Raw genomic sequence first — 17,601 nt, forward strand, 5'->3', positions numbered from 1 at the left:
TTAAAAAAAGGGACAGGGGCCCCTGGGTGGCAGAGTTGGTTGAGCATCTGACTCTTGGTTTCGGCCCAGGTAGCAATTTCAGGGTTGTAAGATTAAGACCCGTAATAAAGCAGAGTCTGCTTTGAGATTCTCTCTCTCTCTCTGCTCCTCTCACTTGTATGTTCTCTCTCTCTCTCTCTCAAAATAAATAAATAAGTAAATAAATCTTTAAAAAAACACAGATAAATAAAAAATAAACTAAAAAGGGGACCAAGAAAATGGGAAATAGAAACATTCTTTTATTACTGATTAAATACTATAAATTATGACCTACATAGGAGGACACGTGTGGTCCCTATTTTAACATCTTGAATTACACAGGCCCATGCAAAGGCTACTTTCTCCAGTAATAGATCTGCAATTATACCGTTACCTCAAATCTCCTCAATTCTCCATTCCTAAGGTGGCAAAGAAATGTGAAATGATGCAACAGAATTTACAGAAAAATAATTAATGAGCAACATATAATCGGCTGCTCAGAAAGGGCAATACTACTTGGAACACATCCCTACCTTTAATCACATTCTGCTATGTCCACCCTCAGACAATACCTGTTATAAAAGTATTACCCTTAGAATGGAATCAGACCGTACATTTCAAGTATTGGAAAGAGTCAGGTACCAAGTCCAAGCTAGGGCAGAAGGAAAGAAGTGAATCTGGTATAATGAAACACTTTGAGCTGAACAAGTTCAACTCATGACCACATATAGAAGCTGCCTGGGCTGGATCAGGGCATCAGGTCTCTGTGCACGCGGCAGACACCTGGTGCCTGTGCTCACACTGCCACTCTGTAAGCATTGTGTACCAGCACCAGCCACTTAACCACTGGGGGACGATATGCAATGACTAGCCTCTACAAAGCAAATTAGGGGCAATCACAGGACTTCCTGGGTACATAAACACCTCCAAATCTGCTTCCAAGGGGAAAAACAGACAACTCCAGCCAAAAGCCCAAACAGCCTCCACTAAAACTGCAGCAAAGACTCAGCACTCAGGCCACTTGGATTCTACAAAGAATGGATGCAAAACCTCTTTCTAAGCAGGGGCTCTGCACAGTAGGATCTGAAGAGGAGACTGAAGCATTCCTGCTCACCTATAGGGCTCCTCCATATATTTTTTAAATTATGAAGCCCGTGGGGGCGCCTGGGTGGCTCAGTGGGTTAAAGCCTCTGACTTCAGCTCAGGTCATGATCTCAGGTTCCTAGGATGGAGCCCCGCACCGGGCTCCCTGCTGGGTAGGAAGCCTGCTTCTTCCTCTCTCTCTGCCTGCCTCTCTGCCTACTTGTGATCTCTGTCTGTCAAATAAATAAATAAATAAAATCTTTAAAAAAAAAGAAAAAAAGTCAATGGGTAGCTTAAATGCACACGTGCTTCAACTTCTCTATACTTGCTTTTTTAAAAATCACGGAACACACACTATTCCTCGATAAATGTTAAAAATCAAAGTGGCCTCCATGATGCAAGGATAGATATGAAAAGGAAAGTGATGTGATGTGAAGCTGGAAAAGTAGATACGGTACTCAAGAACTCTACGTTTTGCTTTAAGAGTATTAGGAAACCAGGCAACAGTACTAAGGAAGGGTCTCCAAAGCAACGGGGCCACTCTGCAGGGAGAGCATGAACTGGGAGTTGCCATTCACTTAAGGTCACAAATGACAGAGAGGGGCTAGCTTGCGGGTAGAAGATCGAGTCAAGTTTTGGACAAGATGCCACCACGTGCCTGGGAGGCATCCAAGCAGAGATACTGTGTAGGAAGTGGACGGGTACGTCTGGAACACAGAGAGATGGGAGACTAGGCTCAAATGACACCTTTGGGAGTTGTCAGGTTGAGACCAGAAGAGGTCACTGAGGGAGAGAGCTCAGAGACCGAAGAGGGTTTAAGAGGAATTCTAACATTTAAAGCTCATCTAGAAGAAGATGCCACAGCAAGGCAGCAGAAGGAAAGTACAGAAAGGAAGAGAAGCAAGGGGACACCTGGAGGAAGAGAAGGGCTGGGAGTGGGGTGGTGCGCACCGCTGCCAGACAGGCGGTGTGGTGCACACGGAAGCCAGAAGCCCCGTACCAGCAGGTACCAGCAAGGTCACCTCATACAGGTCTCTTCTGTCCTTGGCTTCCCAACTTATGACGTCATTCCTATTCCTCTGACTTTTTGGGAGTTTTAAAGAAGATCAAATATAAAGGAGTATGAAAATGGTTGCTATGAATGTCATTTGACCTAATCACCACAGTCATCCCAATTTCCTGAAATTCCAGTGGGGAAAAAGGTGTGCAGACCTGTGCAGACCATGCTGATGTTGCTGCCAATCCTGGGTCCTGTTTGGAGGGATGGATTTGTGCTTATTTGTCCCAGGTGGGTCACCAATAGGATAGGACTCAAGGGCACATTTACAAACCTGACGGAGGTACTCCACAATGGGACACAGATGAATAAATAACCAGCCACACGGACTCTGGAGAAGATTGAAGCTACTTAGCTTTTCCTGAGTGGGGCCTCCTAATTGCAACGCTAGGCTTATTAAATTAAGTGATATATGATACACATGCAAATACCCTAGCATGTGTCAGGTGCTTAGCAGAGATTTAACAAAAATATTGTTTTGCACCCAGCTGAGAGCTACAGCCCTATTTAGCCTCCTGTGAGACTAAGATATAAATAACTGAAATCCTCACGAGTTCAGTCAGATTCACAGAGATTAAAACTCCGGAGTTTCAGAGCCAGCTCTACTTCAGACAGAAGGAAGCTGCCCAGTTTTACTATGGTCTGTTCCCAGGTTGGACTGGATTTCTAGGTAGGAGTATTACTTATGGCAGTATAGCAAGGAGTATAGTAAAAAAAAAAAATTAGAGATTCTCAAGAGAAGCACTATAAATACTGGTAAATGTTGCTGTGATCAACCAGGCTATCAGACAGTATTAGAAAGCACTGCATTAAAGGTCAAAACACATGCCCAACTCTCTTATCTGCTCATCCCAGGGGAGACAGAGACCACAAGCTATACGGCACAGACGTATCGCACCAGCTTCCAGGCCAGCCGTTCTTTCTGTAATGATCCAGGCAAATCTTTTCTCTTCACCCCTGAGCCTCCGTTTCTTCATAAGGGGCTCTAACTGGGTCAGGTTTCTTAACAGATAGTCATTATATTTGAAACAGTAGTCAACAGCTTTGCCTTTTGATCATGATGGCATCTACATACATGCAAAGAGTAATTATACACACATCTTAAAGGCATCATTTCTCTGGCCAACAGATTGGTGTACGTGTGGATATGAGGGCCCCGGCAATAATTCTGCCCTGGGGCACAGAAACCTTTGTACCAGAGGTTCTCCAAGGGCCCTCCTGGTTAGTTGAGTCTGAAACTATGAGCAAAAGGAACCAGAAATCCTGACCACCTCTTCGTCCACCTAAGTTTTGACTTGCCTTAACATACATGCACACGTGTGTGCACACGCATGCACACCTAGCTTCCATGTCCTTCCCTGAAAAGACTGGGAAATTTTCCATCACAGCCCTGGTTTGGCGGTATCATTAGATCAACAAGGACAGTGTAGCATGACACCACAAATTCTGTTCCCTATCAACAGGCAGTTGGGGCTCAAGATTCAACCAGCTGTTTATTCAAGCAGGAAAAGCAGCAGGGCAAAATCTGAGTTGGCAGTAATCTGAGACAGGTGTTCCCAAAGAAAGCAAAAGATACACCCAGAATAGATTTCTCTTTGATGGAAAACATTTTGATACTATTGCTCCTACTTTCAAGCATCTGACAATAAATATAAATAAAACACTAAGTGAACAGTTAAGTGCCCAGCCTGTACAGACAGATTACCCTTGGGATAAGTGGGATTTAAGACTAAGCTTTCAGACAGTCACAAGAGATGCTGAAAGTGCATAATGGTAATCCATAATTTTACTGAGGCATAAATTTGAATCATAAAGGCTATGAAGCTGGTGTGTGTGAGAATGTGTCTATGAAATGGACAAGTGGCAGGGATGGATTAACCTCTAAAATTCCTTTAGCCTCGAAAATCATTAATTACAAATCTTTTAAGATAGACAGCATATCATTGTAGATAAGAATAAGTACTCTGGGGGCACCTGGGTGGCTAGGTCAGTTAAGTGTCTGCCTTTGGTTCAGGTCATGATCCCAGTGTTCTGGGATCAAGCCCTATATGTGGCTCCCTGCTTCTCCCTCCGCCTGCCACTCCCCCTGCTTATGTTCTCTCTCTGTCAAATAAACAAATAAAATCTTAAAACAAAGAGCAAGTACCCTGGAGCTAGATGACCTGGGTTCAAATCTAGATTCTGCTCTTTGCTAGCTCTGTGCCTCAATTCACACAACTGCAAAATGGGGTTAAACAGTACCTCTCTCATGGGGTCATTGTGAAGATTAAGTTAGCTAACATCTGTAAGGCATTTAAAACAGTGCACAGCACATATGAAGTATGACAAAATTGCTTATTAAATAAATAAAATGTCCTCAAATTTAAAACTATAGAAGTTACCTTTTTTTTTAAAGATTTTATTTATTATTTATTTGACAAACAGAGATCACAAGTAGGCAGAGAGGCAGGCAGAGAGAGAGGGGGAAGCAGGCTCCCTGCTGAGCAGAGAGCCCTATGTGGGGCTTGATCCCAGGACCCTGGGATCATGTCCTGAGCCGAAGGCAGAGGCTTTAACCCACTGAGCCACCCAGGCACCCCTAGAAGTTACTTTTAAGACCTTTAGAAAAGGGGTTGGCAAACTACGGTCTACCTGCCCAAATGCAGCCTACCTCTTGTTTTGTATTTTGCTTTTTTTTTTTTTTTTAGATTTTATTTATTTATTTGACAGAGAGAGACATAGTGAGAGAGAGAACACAAGCAGGGTGAGTGGGAGAGAGAACCAGGCTTCCCGCTGAGCAAGGAGCTCTATGTGGGGCTCGATCCGAGGACCCTGGGATCATGACCTGAACCAAAGGCAGATGCTTAACAATTGGGCCACCCAAGTGCCCCCCTACCTCTTGTTTTCGTGTGGCATGAGGGAAGCGCTGTTTTCAAATTTTTGTATATGTTTTTTTGGGGAAAAATTCAAAAGAAGACTAATACTTCATGACATGTAAAAATCATGAAATCCAAATTTCAGTGTCCACATACAAAATTTTATTGGAACACAGACATGTCCCTACCATGGCAAATTTGAGAAGCTGTGACAGTGATCGGTGGCCTGCAATGCCAAAAATATTTACTATCTGCCTCTTCATGTAAAGAGTTTGCTGACCTCTGCTCTAGAGTCAGAGGGAACACATATTACGAAAAGGGATGTAAATACATTCTCTAGAAAGAAGATGATCACTTATTTAAGACCCCCCATCACACCTGATCTGTTGCTATTCACAACTCCTCCTGCTGAACTATTAGGAACTGTGGACTCCACCAGGGAGATAAAGTGTCTTATACAAAATACTCCTTTTAAAAAGGAAATGAGCTAAACCTGAAATAGAGCCACTCACACTGGAGCCATTAATGGCCTGTACAGGCCTGCCCACCACCAATGTGTCTTTTTTTTTTTTTTTTTAACTTCAGTTTCTTAACCATAGTTACACAATTATTCTCTTTCTGCCCCCCACCCCTACCCCAAGGGAGTTTCAATGCTAATTAGGCTCAGCAATAAAGCAGCCTTGTCCATCAGAAATGTAAGAGGTGAACTGCGTGGAGATGCCTAGAAGCATCCACTTTCCTACCTCAGGTGTCAACCATGGCCCCACCTTACTGAGCAAGCGCCACCCACAAAGCCAGCTCAAGCCAGGGCTCCACCCCCCAAACAAAATCTGACTCAGACGTTAGCTGAGTAGGGCTATTCCCTGTTGCAGATGTCAAGCCTCGGTCACAAGCACCGTATTTTTCTGTTCTCACCCATTCCGGTGGACTTCAGACTCCCTGAGGGGATTAAGGGTTTTGTACACCCCTTACATAGCTCAGTAAATAGTCACGGAAATTAAAATACCAACTCTATCCTCAATAGCAGCCCAGAAAGTCAACAATTCCCTGTGAAAATAAATTAACCCTGGCGAAGAATGGCAGTTTCACCAAAGGTTATGTAAAGATGGACAGCATGATCTCTTGGTTAAATTTAGAAAAGCATAATGAAGATTAAGCAGGGGGGGCCTTAGGACTTTCTACCCATGTCCTTCAAATTTTTCTTACATATTTAAATAAATACAGTAAATCTTCCAATAACTGTAACACTTGAGGGCTACTATTATAATCTATTACTATCACTTGCCATTAACCAGATAGATCTCTCTAAATTGCTATGTAATATAGGTAAAGCTATTAACTATATGTTAACAATGTATAATACATTAACTATCATTACCTATAATATAATGATGATGATCCATTACTGAACTATTTTAGGTTACTTGAAGGTTAATAGAAAACACTGGTGGTTCAACACATGCCACTAAAAATCTTCCAAAAACACGACTAGCTATAGACTCCATCTCATATCAGCTCTGTCTAGTGCTCCTTACCTCCTGGGATCATTCATCTTCCTTCCAACCACACTACATAACACATGATCTAAGCCCTACCAATGAGACATTTCCTCAAGACTTTTCAAATGAGAAAGAAGAGGGACAATCCCCTGAGGATAGCAAGGAGCCATCAGATACTCACCACCCCCACGTATGAAAAACCAGTCTGCAGGGGGAGGAGGATGCTGACCACAGAGGGAAAGTGTCTTGGCAGCATTTCAGTCCCTGGGCCCCCATCAACACTGTCTTTCCTGCAGTTTGACTACATGAACCAATAAATGGTTGGTCTTGCTGAGGGTAGTTCTGCTATTAGGAGCCAGAGTTCTGAGCACATGGTCCAGAGAAAGCCCTGGGGGAAATAGAAGAGGGGGAGCCTCCTTCCTGGCTTTAGTAGATGGGCTGCATCTAAAGGTGGCTTTAGCTCTGAATGGGCCCTTACAGTGCCTCAAGGCCCCCATTCTGCTCACCAGTCGGGGCTTAAAGGATTAGAACACTCGACACAGTAAAGAGGTCATTTCTGCTGTGCAAATATGATGTAACTCCTATCAAGACCAAAGCAAGATTATTTTTATAGATACAGACAAGACTCTTCAGGCCAAGGAACTAAAATAGGTGGAACAATTTTGAGTAATAAAGTGCAAATGGCCAATAAGCACACGAAAAGATGTTTAACATCATGAGTCATCAGAGAAATGCAAATCAAAACTAGAGTAAGATACCACTTTATACAGCCCATAGCTAGCTATCAGCAAAAAAACCAACCAAATGAAAACAACAACAACAATAAAACCCAGAAAATAACAAGTGTTGGTGAAGATGTGGAGAAACTTGAAGCCTTGAAGCAGGGAGGGCACTGCTTGCACTGCTGGTGGGAATATAAAATGGTGCAGCCACTGCAGAAAAGTTTGGAGAACAAAGAATAATAGTATGACACAGCAATTCTGCTCCTAGGTATATAACCAGAAGAACTGAAAGCTGAGTCTTGAAGAGCTATTTGTGTGTTCACATATTCACAGCAGCATTATTCATAATACCTAAAAGGGGGAAAGAACCCAAGTGCCCACCAACAGATGAATGGATATACAAAATGTGATCTATTACACAACAGATTATGTAGCCTTAAAAAGGAATGGAATCAAGAGAATGAGAAAATAAGCCACAGACAGGGATAAAAATATTTGCAAAAGACCTATCTGATAATGGGCTGTTACTCAAAACCTACAAAGAACTCTTAAAACCTAACAGTAAGAAGACAAGTGAATTTTAAAAATAGGCAAAAGACTAATAGATACCTCAGCAAAGAAGATACACAAATGGCAAATAAGTATATGAAAAGATGTTCCATATCATGTCATGGGGAAATGCAAATTAAAACAAGATTATCTATTCGAATGGCCAAAATCCAAAACACTGACAACACCAAATGCTGGTAAAGATGTGGAGTATAGGGAACTCTCACTGATTGCTGGTGGGAATGTAAAATGGTATAGCCACTCTGGAAGACAGTTTGGCATTTTCTTACAAAACTCAACACATTCTTACCATACAACCTAGCAATTACATTCCCTGAGATCTTCCCAAAGGAGTTAAAAACCCATGTCCACACAAAAACCTGAACATGAATATTTACAGCAGCTGTATCCACAATTGGCAAAAGTTAAAAGCAATCAAGATGTCCCTCAGGAGTTGAATGGGTAAATGAGCTGTGGTCACCCAGACAGTGGAGCATCATAAAGCACAAAAAGAAATGAGCTGTCAAGCTAGGAAAAGACATGGAAAACTTTAAATGTATATTACTAAGTGAAAGAAACCAATCTGAAAAGGCTACATACGGCATGATTCCAACATCTGGGACAATGGAAGGATCAGCAGTTGCCAGGGGTTGTGGTGAGGGAGGGATGAATAGGGGGAACACAGATGAATTTTAAGGCAGTGAAAATTCTGTATGTTACAATAATGCTGCTTACATGTCATTATATAGGTCAAAAACCACAGAATATATGACACTTAAGAGTGAACCCTAATGGAAACTAGGTTTTGGGTGATAATGATGTGTTCATCTGAATTCGATTATAACAAATGTACCACTTTGGTGCAGGAATTGTTAGTGGGGGGTGCTGTGTGTGTTGTGGGGTTAGGGGCTTTATGAGAAATCTCTGCATCTTCCACTCAACTTTACTATGAACCTAAAACTACTCTAAAAAACAGAAGCTTTCTTTCTTCCTTCCTTTTTTTTTTTTTTAAGAGTTTATTTATGTATTTGTCAGAGAGAGAGCACAGAAGCAGGGAGAGCTGCGGGCAGAGGAGGCGGAGGGAGAAACAGGCTCCCTGCTGAGTAAGGAGCGTGATGCAGGACTGGATCCCAGGACCCTGGGATCCTGACCTGAGCCAAAGGCAGCAGCTAAACCAACTGAGCAACCCAGGTGTCCCAGAGGCTTTTTTTCTTTTAATTTCAGGAAACTCTACCCCCAACATGGTGCTTGAACTCACGACCCCAAGATTAAGAGTCCTATGCTCTACCAACTGAGCCAGCCAGGCACTCTAGGCCTATTTTTTTTTTTTTTTTAAAGGAATGAAATTCTAATACATACTAAAATGTGGATGAACCTTGAAAACATTATACTAAGCGAAATCAACCAGACACAAAAGACCAATATTGTAGGATTCTACTTATAGGAAGGGTCTAGAAAAGGCAAAATCAGAGATAGAAAAGAGATTACAAGGGGCCAGGGGAAGGGGTGATGGAGACTTATTGCTCAATGGTTATAAGGCTCAGCTTTGCATGATGAAAATGTTTTGTAATAGACTGTGGGTAATGGTTACACAACATTGTAAATGTATTTAATTGACTCAGGGAGACTAAAGGACTCCATAAAAATCTGCTTTTTGCTCCTTTTCTTGCTTCTATTCTTGCTAGTACCTGCACCCCCACCCCACTTTACAAATCCTGCATAATGCAAATAGTTTATGTCCTCCATGTAAGGAAGGGGCAAGGAACCAATGATTTCTTTAGAATAGATAACATTTAAGGAAGGATCAGGTGAGAATGACCAGAAGCCATCATGTGCACATTTCAGACCTGGACATCTAGATACCCAGGCCCTATGGCTCCAAGGAACAGCATCTGAGCCCTCATCCTTGTTCCAATCAGTTCCTAGATGCCTGAGGGGACACATACACCAGACCACCTTCTTCAATAAAACTCCCAGACCCCATATAAAGACGAGTTTCCCAGACACTCTGTCTGTACCTGCACTTGCTCTATACCTGCAATAAATTCCGCTTTAACCTCCTGCTGGCTTGCATTGGATTTCCATCCATCCTCTGGGTCCCTGGACCCAGCTTGCTGCCATCATTATGACAAATGAATTATACACTTAAAAATGGTTTAAAAGGTAAAATAGTAATAATAATATTATACATATATATTATGTATAAAATTATATACATTATATTACTATATATTATTATTATTATTTAAATAGTGTAATGGAAGAATAAAGTGAGAGTAATCAGTCTCCCCATTTCAAGATTTACTACAGCCATAATTTGCAAAACTGCGTGGTACTGGTGCAGGGATACAGTACTTCTTGACCAGAAGAACAGAACCGAGAATCCAGAAGTAGCCCCACACAAGTATGGCCAACTGATTTTTGACAAAGGTACAAAAGCATCTGTACCTCAAATGGAAGAAAGGGAAGTCTTTTGAGTAAATAGGACTGGAGCGACTGCATATCCACAGGCAAAAGAAAGACTTCAACTTATACCCGTTTATATAAAAATTAACTAGATACGGATCACAGATTTTTAAATATAAAACTTAAAAATTTTTAGGGGCACCTGGGTGGTTCAGTAGGTTGATTTTGGCTCAAGTCATGATCTCAAGGTTGTAGAACTGGGGCCTGCCTCAGGCTCTGGGCGCTCAGTGTGGAATCTGCGGGAGGATTCTCTCCCTTTGCCCCTCTTCCACCCACGCACATGCCCATGCATACTCTTTCTCTCTCTCATAATAAATAAATCTCGGGGAAAAAAAAATAGAACTTTTAAAAGAAAACACTGGAGGAAATCTTTAAGACCCGGGGCATGGTAAAGAGCTCTGATATGAGACCGAAACTACAGTCCATAAAGAAAGATTTGATCAATTAGACTAAATCACAATTTAAAAAACATTGCTCAGTGAAAGATCCTGTTCAGAGAATTAAAAGACAATTCACAAACTGGGAGAAATATTTGCAAACTCGCAAAATAAATAATTAGATTTTATTTTCAAATTAAATATAAGCCTGGTTTATTTGGGTTTCAACTTTGTCTGCTTGAAATGGGGAGAATTATATTGACCATAAGAAAACCTTTTTTTCAAAAGAAAAAAAGAAAAGATTTTTTTTTCAAGATTAAATGATAGAAGAGAAATGAAAAGGTCTTTTAAATTAAAAAGACACTCAGCAGGATCTCAAGAGCTCAGATCTTAGATCCTGTCCTTTCTCTGCAAGAATCTAAGGACAGGGGATCAGCAAAGACTATGCTTTCTGAATGGCAGGAACAGGCTTCCCCAGAACTGAATGGGCGGCAGATTCCCAGATTCATCACAATGGTACACCAGGCTACTATAGAAATCCTCCCTATACACACTCTGAGAGGTGTGTGATGAAATAAAAACAAAAATGGGGCACCTGGGTGGTTCAGTAGGTTAAAGCTTCTGCCTTCAGCTCAGGTCATGATCCCAAGGCCCCGGGATAAAGCCCTGTATCAGACTCTCTGTTCAGCAGGGAGTCTGCTTCCCTCTCTCTCTTCCTGCCTCTCTGCCTACTTGTGATCTCTGTCAAATAAATAAATAAATAAATCTTAAAAAAAAAAAAAAAGAAATAAAAACAAAAGTATCATTATTTGCAAATTATACTTATAACTTTGTGCTATTACTTGTAAACAATACTGTTTAATAACAGGACTTGATACTAGTTAGTAGTATATTTTTGACCTATTTGCCAAATATGAGTCCATCTGGCAAAGGACTTCTATCCATAATATATAAAGAACTCTGAAAATTCAATAGTAAACAAAGAAAAACAATCCAATGAGAAAATGGGCAAAAGACAGGAAAAGACATTTCATTAGAAAGGATATCCAGATGGCAAATAACAAACACATGCAATGTTCAACAACACTACTACCCATTAGGGAAATGCAACTTAAAATCCTAATTAGATATCACTACAGATTTGGCTACAAACAGAAAATGGCTGTTTGTAGCCAAATCTGTTGTAGCCAAAATGGCTAAAACAGAAAAAACAGTAGCGACAGCAGTTGCTGGTGAGGATGTAGAACACTGTATTAGGCAGGGTTCTCCCGAGAAACAGAAGTGGTACGTGTGTACACACATGGAGAGGGAGCGAGAGAAAGGAGGGAAGGAGGGACGGGGGGCTGGTTTTAAGGAGTAGGCTCACACAATTATGGGGGCTGGCAAGTCTGAAATCTATAGGGTGGGTTGACAGATGGAGATTCAGATAAGATTTGATGTTGTAGTCTAGAGTCTGAAATCTGCACGGCAGGCCCCCCAAGTGGGAAAATTAGACAGGGTGTCCCTGTTATAATCTCAAAGAATTGTTTCTTCTTCAGGCACCTCAATTTTGGGGGGTGAGGCCTTCAAAAATTATATGAGGCCCACCACATTATGGAAGGTAATCTAAAGATTTATTTATTTATTTGACAGACAGAGATCTCAAGTAGGCAGAGAGGCAGGCAGAGAGAGAGAGGAGGAAGGAGGCTCCCCACTGAGCAGAGAGCTGGATGTGGGGCCCGATCCCAGGGCTCTGAGATCATGACCCGAGCAGAAGGCAGAGGCTTAACCCACTGAGCCACCCAGGTGCTCTATGGAAGGTAACCTCAATATACTAATTTAAATGTTAATCACATCTTAAAAACACCTTCACAAGCAACATCTAGACTATTGTTTGACCAAACAACTGGGAACCAGTGCCTAGTCAACTCGATCCATAAAATTAACCATTGTATTCATACATGCTGGTAAGAATGTAAAATGGTACAGCCGTTCTGGAAACCAGTTTGGCAATGTCTGCTAAAACTAAAAATCAGGGGTGCCTAGATGGCACAGCCAGTTAAGTCTCTGACTCTTGGTTTCGGCTCAGTCAGGATCCCATGGTTGTGGGACTGAGACCTGCATTGGGCTCTGCACTCAGCATGGAGTCCGCTTAAGATTCTCTCTCTCCTCCTCTCCCTCTGCCCCTCCCACTTGTGCTTTCTCTCTCAAATAAATAAATAAAATCTTAAAAACAAAAACAACTAAAAATCAATTCACTGGATGACCCAGCAATTGTGCTCTTGGGCATCTATCCCAGAGAAAATGAAAACCTATCTTCATGCAAAATCAAATAAATGAATATTCATAGCAGTCTTATTTGTAGCCCCAGACTGGAAGAAACCTAAATGTCTTAAACAATTAAACAAAATGTGGTACATCCATATCCCAGCATACTAGTTGGAGACATTAAGGAAAAAACTATCAATACATTTAACAACTCTGAGAATGCTTTCAAAGGCATTCTGCTGAGTACAGAAAGCCAATCTCGAAAGGTCACATACTTTATAATTCCATTTATATAGCATTCTTGAAGTGAGAGATGGAGAACAAATTAGTGGCTGCCAGAGACAAGGGATGGAGGGTGGGAGGGGGATGGGTGTGACTATAAAGGGGCAGCACAGGGAAAATCTTCATGGGTACAGAATAGTTCTATATTGTGGAGGTCTTCTGGATGTGGAGGTCACATGTAACCTTGACAAGTGTCAATGATGGCGGACCGACGTGACTTAATTATCTTACTAACACACGAGTTCCACCAATGGAGCAATCTTTGTGTGTTTCCTGCGATAGTCTAGCAATGAACACGTAGTATTTGTTGAATGAGTCAAATTTCTGAATGAATCAACCCAAAATATAATTGAGTCTGTCATGTCAGTCCCCATTTTGTTGGGCTCCCCACTGCTTACAAGTCAGAGTCAAATCCTAAACTGGCTTCCATCTACCCCAAACAGCGTCATCTGCCACCATGTCTTTCTTCTCAGTTGTTGGCAATTCCCCTACATCACCCTATTTCCTCTACTTGGATCCTTATCCCTTATTTTTCTGCTCATTCATGAGTATCCAGCTCAAATGCTCCCTCTTCTGAGGGACCTCCCAGACTCCCAGGCAGTCTGCTCTCCATCCTGTAGAGCCTGGTACAAGCCTCCAGCATACATTATAGCATAAATTATGTTTTCCCTAAAGAAGGTCTCCCCCTCCAGAATGTGTGTTTTCCCCACAGAAATAAAGTACTTAACACAGTGCTTCATTGCATGGGTACTTAATGAATCCTAGAACCCATTTCATCTAAGGGATAGCTCTCAGTCTTTCATCGGAGATACAAATATATAATAAAACTTCTGATGAGTTTCATCTCTTCTTTTTAACCTTGATCTTCTGCCTCGGGACTGATTGAGCTGGTGGGAATAAGACACTGACACATCAAGAGGGTGACTATCTAACCTTATCTGGAAATTCGGTTAGCTGAAGAGGCTCAAGAAAAAGATGGTAAGGGTTAGGGATGACTTGAGGAGGACCTGGCATCCAGGCTGACAGTGTATTCCCAACAGCAGAAGAAATAAACAAGCCACACCATGGTAGCCTTGTTCAGGTGCATTTCCAACAAGCTGGCATATAAGGAAAGTGGAGCATCCTTTCATCTTAAATGCTAGATGGCCTGTCCACAGTCCACAACATGGGCAGAGGGAAGCTAGTCCATTCCACTAAAAGCATAAATGATTAATCTCACAAACCCATGGGGCTGAGAACCAGACAGCAAGTACAATAAAACATACTGGGTTCAGTGTGGAGTTTTGATGGCATTTTAAAGCACACTGTGTGAAACTCTCTATTGATGGAGCTTTAGATCTCTCTGCTTTTAGGGGGCCCCGCTGGGTAAGTGACTCCGGAAGGGGGTGAGAGAGGAAGTGGCTGACCAGCTAGGACTAAAAAAAGACGTGGGCCGTGGTCTCATACCGAGCCGGTCAAGAGCCGGCTAAAACATTCAGACCTTCCCATCCTTCCCAAATGCACCCCCTGCCTCCCGCCCATGTCCCGCAAGGTAGAATGCAAGGGGAGAGGGAGATAGGAGGGCAGAGTCCACAGAAACCACACGTATGAGCTAGACCAACAGCATGTGATTTACAGATATTCCTTACCAGTCTAGACTCCACATCACGAGAATTCAAGTTCAGTCTACACTCACCCACCTCCCCAATCACACTTTCCATCTCAATCTCTTACTTGTTCAAGAAACATCCTGTCTGTGCACTTTCACGCCTGGGCCCGAGAACAGGCTTACCCCAGCCAGGAATGCCTCCTCCCACAGTGTCTGTTTGTCAAAGTCCTATTCATCCTTCCGGGCACCAATCAGACACCATCCTCTCGGTGAAACCATCACAAATCCTATGAATTGGAAATAACTTCCATTCCTTTGGTGTTCCCTTAGGCCTCTGGGAATAGTTGTACGGTTACAGGCTGGATCAGACCCTGCCTCTCATATTTAATTATGGGCATCCATCTCCCCCACCAATTGATCTGGAAATGCCAAAGATAGAGGCCGATGCCCACTCCACAGCAGGGTGCCTCATGCACCTAGCAAAGCTTTGAGCAGTTATGTACTTCATTAACAGGCTGACTGAAGGAGCACCTCAAATATAATACCAGGGGCCCTGGGTAACACAGCAAACACTTTTGAGCACCTAAAACACGCCAAGAACTGTGCCGGATAATGGACGCTTCACAGGCTGCAGGAGATCGACATCTGGACAGCAAGAGTGAATAAGCGAGCACTTCCACACTGTTCAGTAAGGTAAGGGGAGTAGGTGCAAAGCGTGAAGGCAATGCTTCTCAAATCTTCAAGAGCAGAGGGTTCAAGAGTCACCAGATTGTGGTTCGATAGGTCTGATGCGGGGCAGAGAGCCTGCATTCCAAATGGGCTGTAAGGATGATACTCAAGGAACAATACTCTAAGGAACGAAGGGTCAAGGTCCACAGGAAGAGGGAAGGATTGAGTGCACTGGGAGGGACATGAGAAGATTCCTCAAGAGATGGGATTTCACACCACACCTCACTGTAACAGGGTAGCACGAAAGAAAGAAGATGGCTCAGGTCTGTGCTTCCTAGAAGCAGACAATGCTGAACAGACACAATGCAAAGTGCCTCAGCAAAAGAGAGGAAGGAGTGTCTGGCCATTTCTTTACCCCTGAGGAAAAAAATGGAAATGAAAGCAGTTTTGGAGCACAGGTAAGATTGCTGGTAAAGGTGAGCGACCAAGCCAGAGAACGCGAGAGCCGCGGCTCAGGAGTTGGAGACCACGGGTCATGAAGACACAGCCATCTGGAGGAGTCTGTGGGCAACTAGGGGAGAAAAAAGAGGGGCCAGGTTGGGAGGATCCTGAATATCAAGAACAGGACCGGGTGTCCTAGAAAAGTCAACCAAGAGCCCGGTCAGCTCCAACAGGACAAGCTTAAACTTCTCTCTCTTACGTCTGTCTCCCGGATGCAGTGACGCAGTGACCGATTTCTGTGAGCAGCTTAGAATAATCAGAGATGCAGTTAAATCAGCAGCCTTTCCTTTAATCCTTCCGAAAACCAGCCCACACCTGCTGCTCCGGCACTCCCACAGCCCAGCGGCTCTCTCCAGAAGCCATGCTCACTTAAAGGGATAGCCTACGGACAGGGGAAAGAAGACAAGCTATCCCCAACATGAGTATGAGCATCTTTTAAACCACCAAGAGCTGAGCAGCCCAGGTCTACTTCCTGCTGGCCTGACAAATCTCTCACCTCTGATTCTCTCTATGGTGCAAACAGAAGTGACTTCAAGAACAAGCCACAACTGGTCTCTCTAGCTCTGGCCATTAGCACCATGTCTCCTAGGAAAAGTCCAGGTGAAATCCTGTGCTCTCTTCACGAACTCCGGAAAATAATTATGTCATCGTCATTGTGATAAAAGACACAAAATACACAGGAAAGAGACAGGATGAGCTAAAGCTGATTCCAGAGTTTCAATCCTGCCTATATGGACCGTATGTCATCCAGGCACAAAATCAACAAAAGCGGCGATGGTTTAGGAGGGAAAGAGCCTTCATCTGAGATATTAATTAGCCTAAGGATCAACAGGACAAATGAAATGTAGGTCTAATATTTAGGAGCAAAATAAACAAGACAAACATAGATGTAAAAGCCATTTGTAATTTAGAGACCATGCCAACAAACCTTTACTTGGAAGACAGGTCAGCATAGTATGTTTCACTGGTCCTCACAGGACAGCTCTGTCAAGGTTACGGGACACTTAGACTTTACTAATTGGCACAGGAAAAAATAAGCTTACAACACGCGTACGTCATTTAAATATGTCTCTCCTAGAAATCGATTCCTTTTAAGTGACCATTGGAAGAGCAGCTACAGGGCTGAGCTGATAAAATCTGGCTCCCGAGAGCTGAGGCAGCACACTATGAAAGTGAAAGAACAGGGAAGGTTATTCCTTAGTGTCCCGTGTTTCTCATCAGTGGGTTTGGACAGAGAGTCAGCTCCTGCTTTCAGGGTCTCTGCAATCACAGCACTATAAGCAATCCCACTTGCCCATCTTGAGCTTATCAGCTTTTTAAAAAATTGTGGTAACATACACATAACAAAATTTACCATTTTACCCATTTTTCAGCATACAGTTTGGCGATATTAAGTACATTCACGTTGTTATGCGGCCATCCCGACCATCTGTCTCCAGAACTTTTTCATCTTCCCAAACTAAAACCCTGTCCCCATTAAACACTAACTCTCCATTCCCTCCACCTCCCAGTCTCTGAGTAACCGCCATTCTACTCTCTTTGTGTACTCTGGTTACTTCCTTTAAGTGGAATCATAGAGTGTCTGTCCCTTTATGACAGACTTATTTCACTCAGCATAAAGTCTTTAAGGTTCACCCACACTGGAGCAGGTGTCAGAATTTCTTTCTTTCTTTCTTTCTTTTTTTTTT

The 17,601-nt window shown here is 42.7% G+C and overlaps 1 protein-coding gene across 4 annotated transcripts in view; it reads right to left on the minus strand.

Annotated features, from left to right (window-relative positions):
• Nucleotides 1–17,601, minus strand: part of KLHL18 (kelch like family member 18) — a 53,906-nt gene that overhangs the window by 29,430 nt on the left and 6,875 nt on the right. The gene's annotated exons all lie outside the window — the stretch shown is intronic.

Source organism: Mustela nivalis (assembly GCF_964662115.1).
Source record: "Mustela nivalis genome assembly, chromosome: 1".
In the NCBI taxonomy this organism is placed as follows: Eukaryota; Metazoa; Chordata; class Mammalia; order Carnivora; family Mustelidae; genus Mustela; species Mustela nivalis.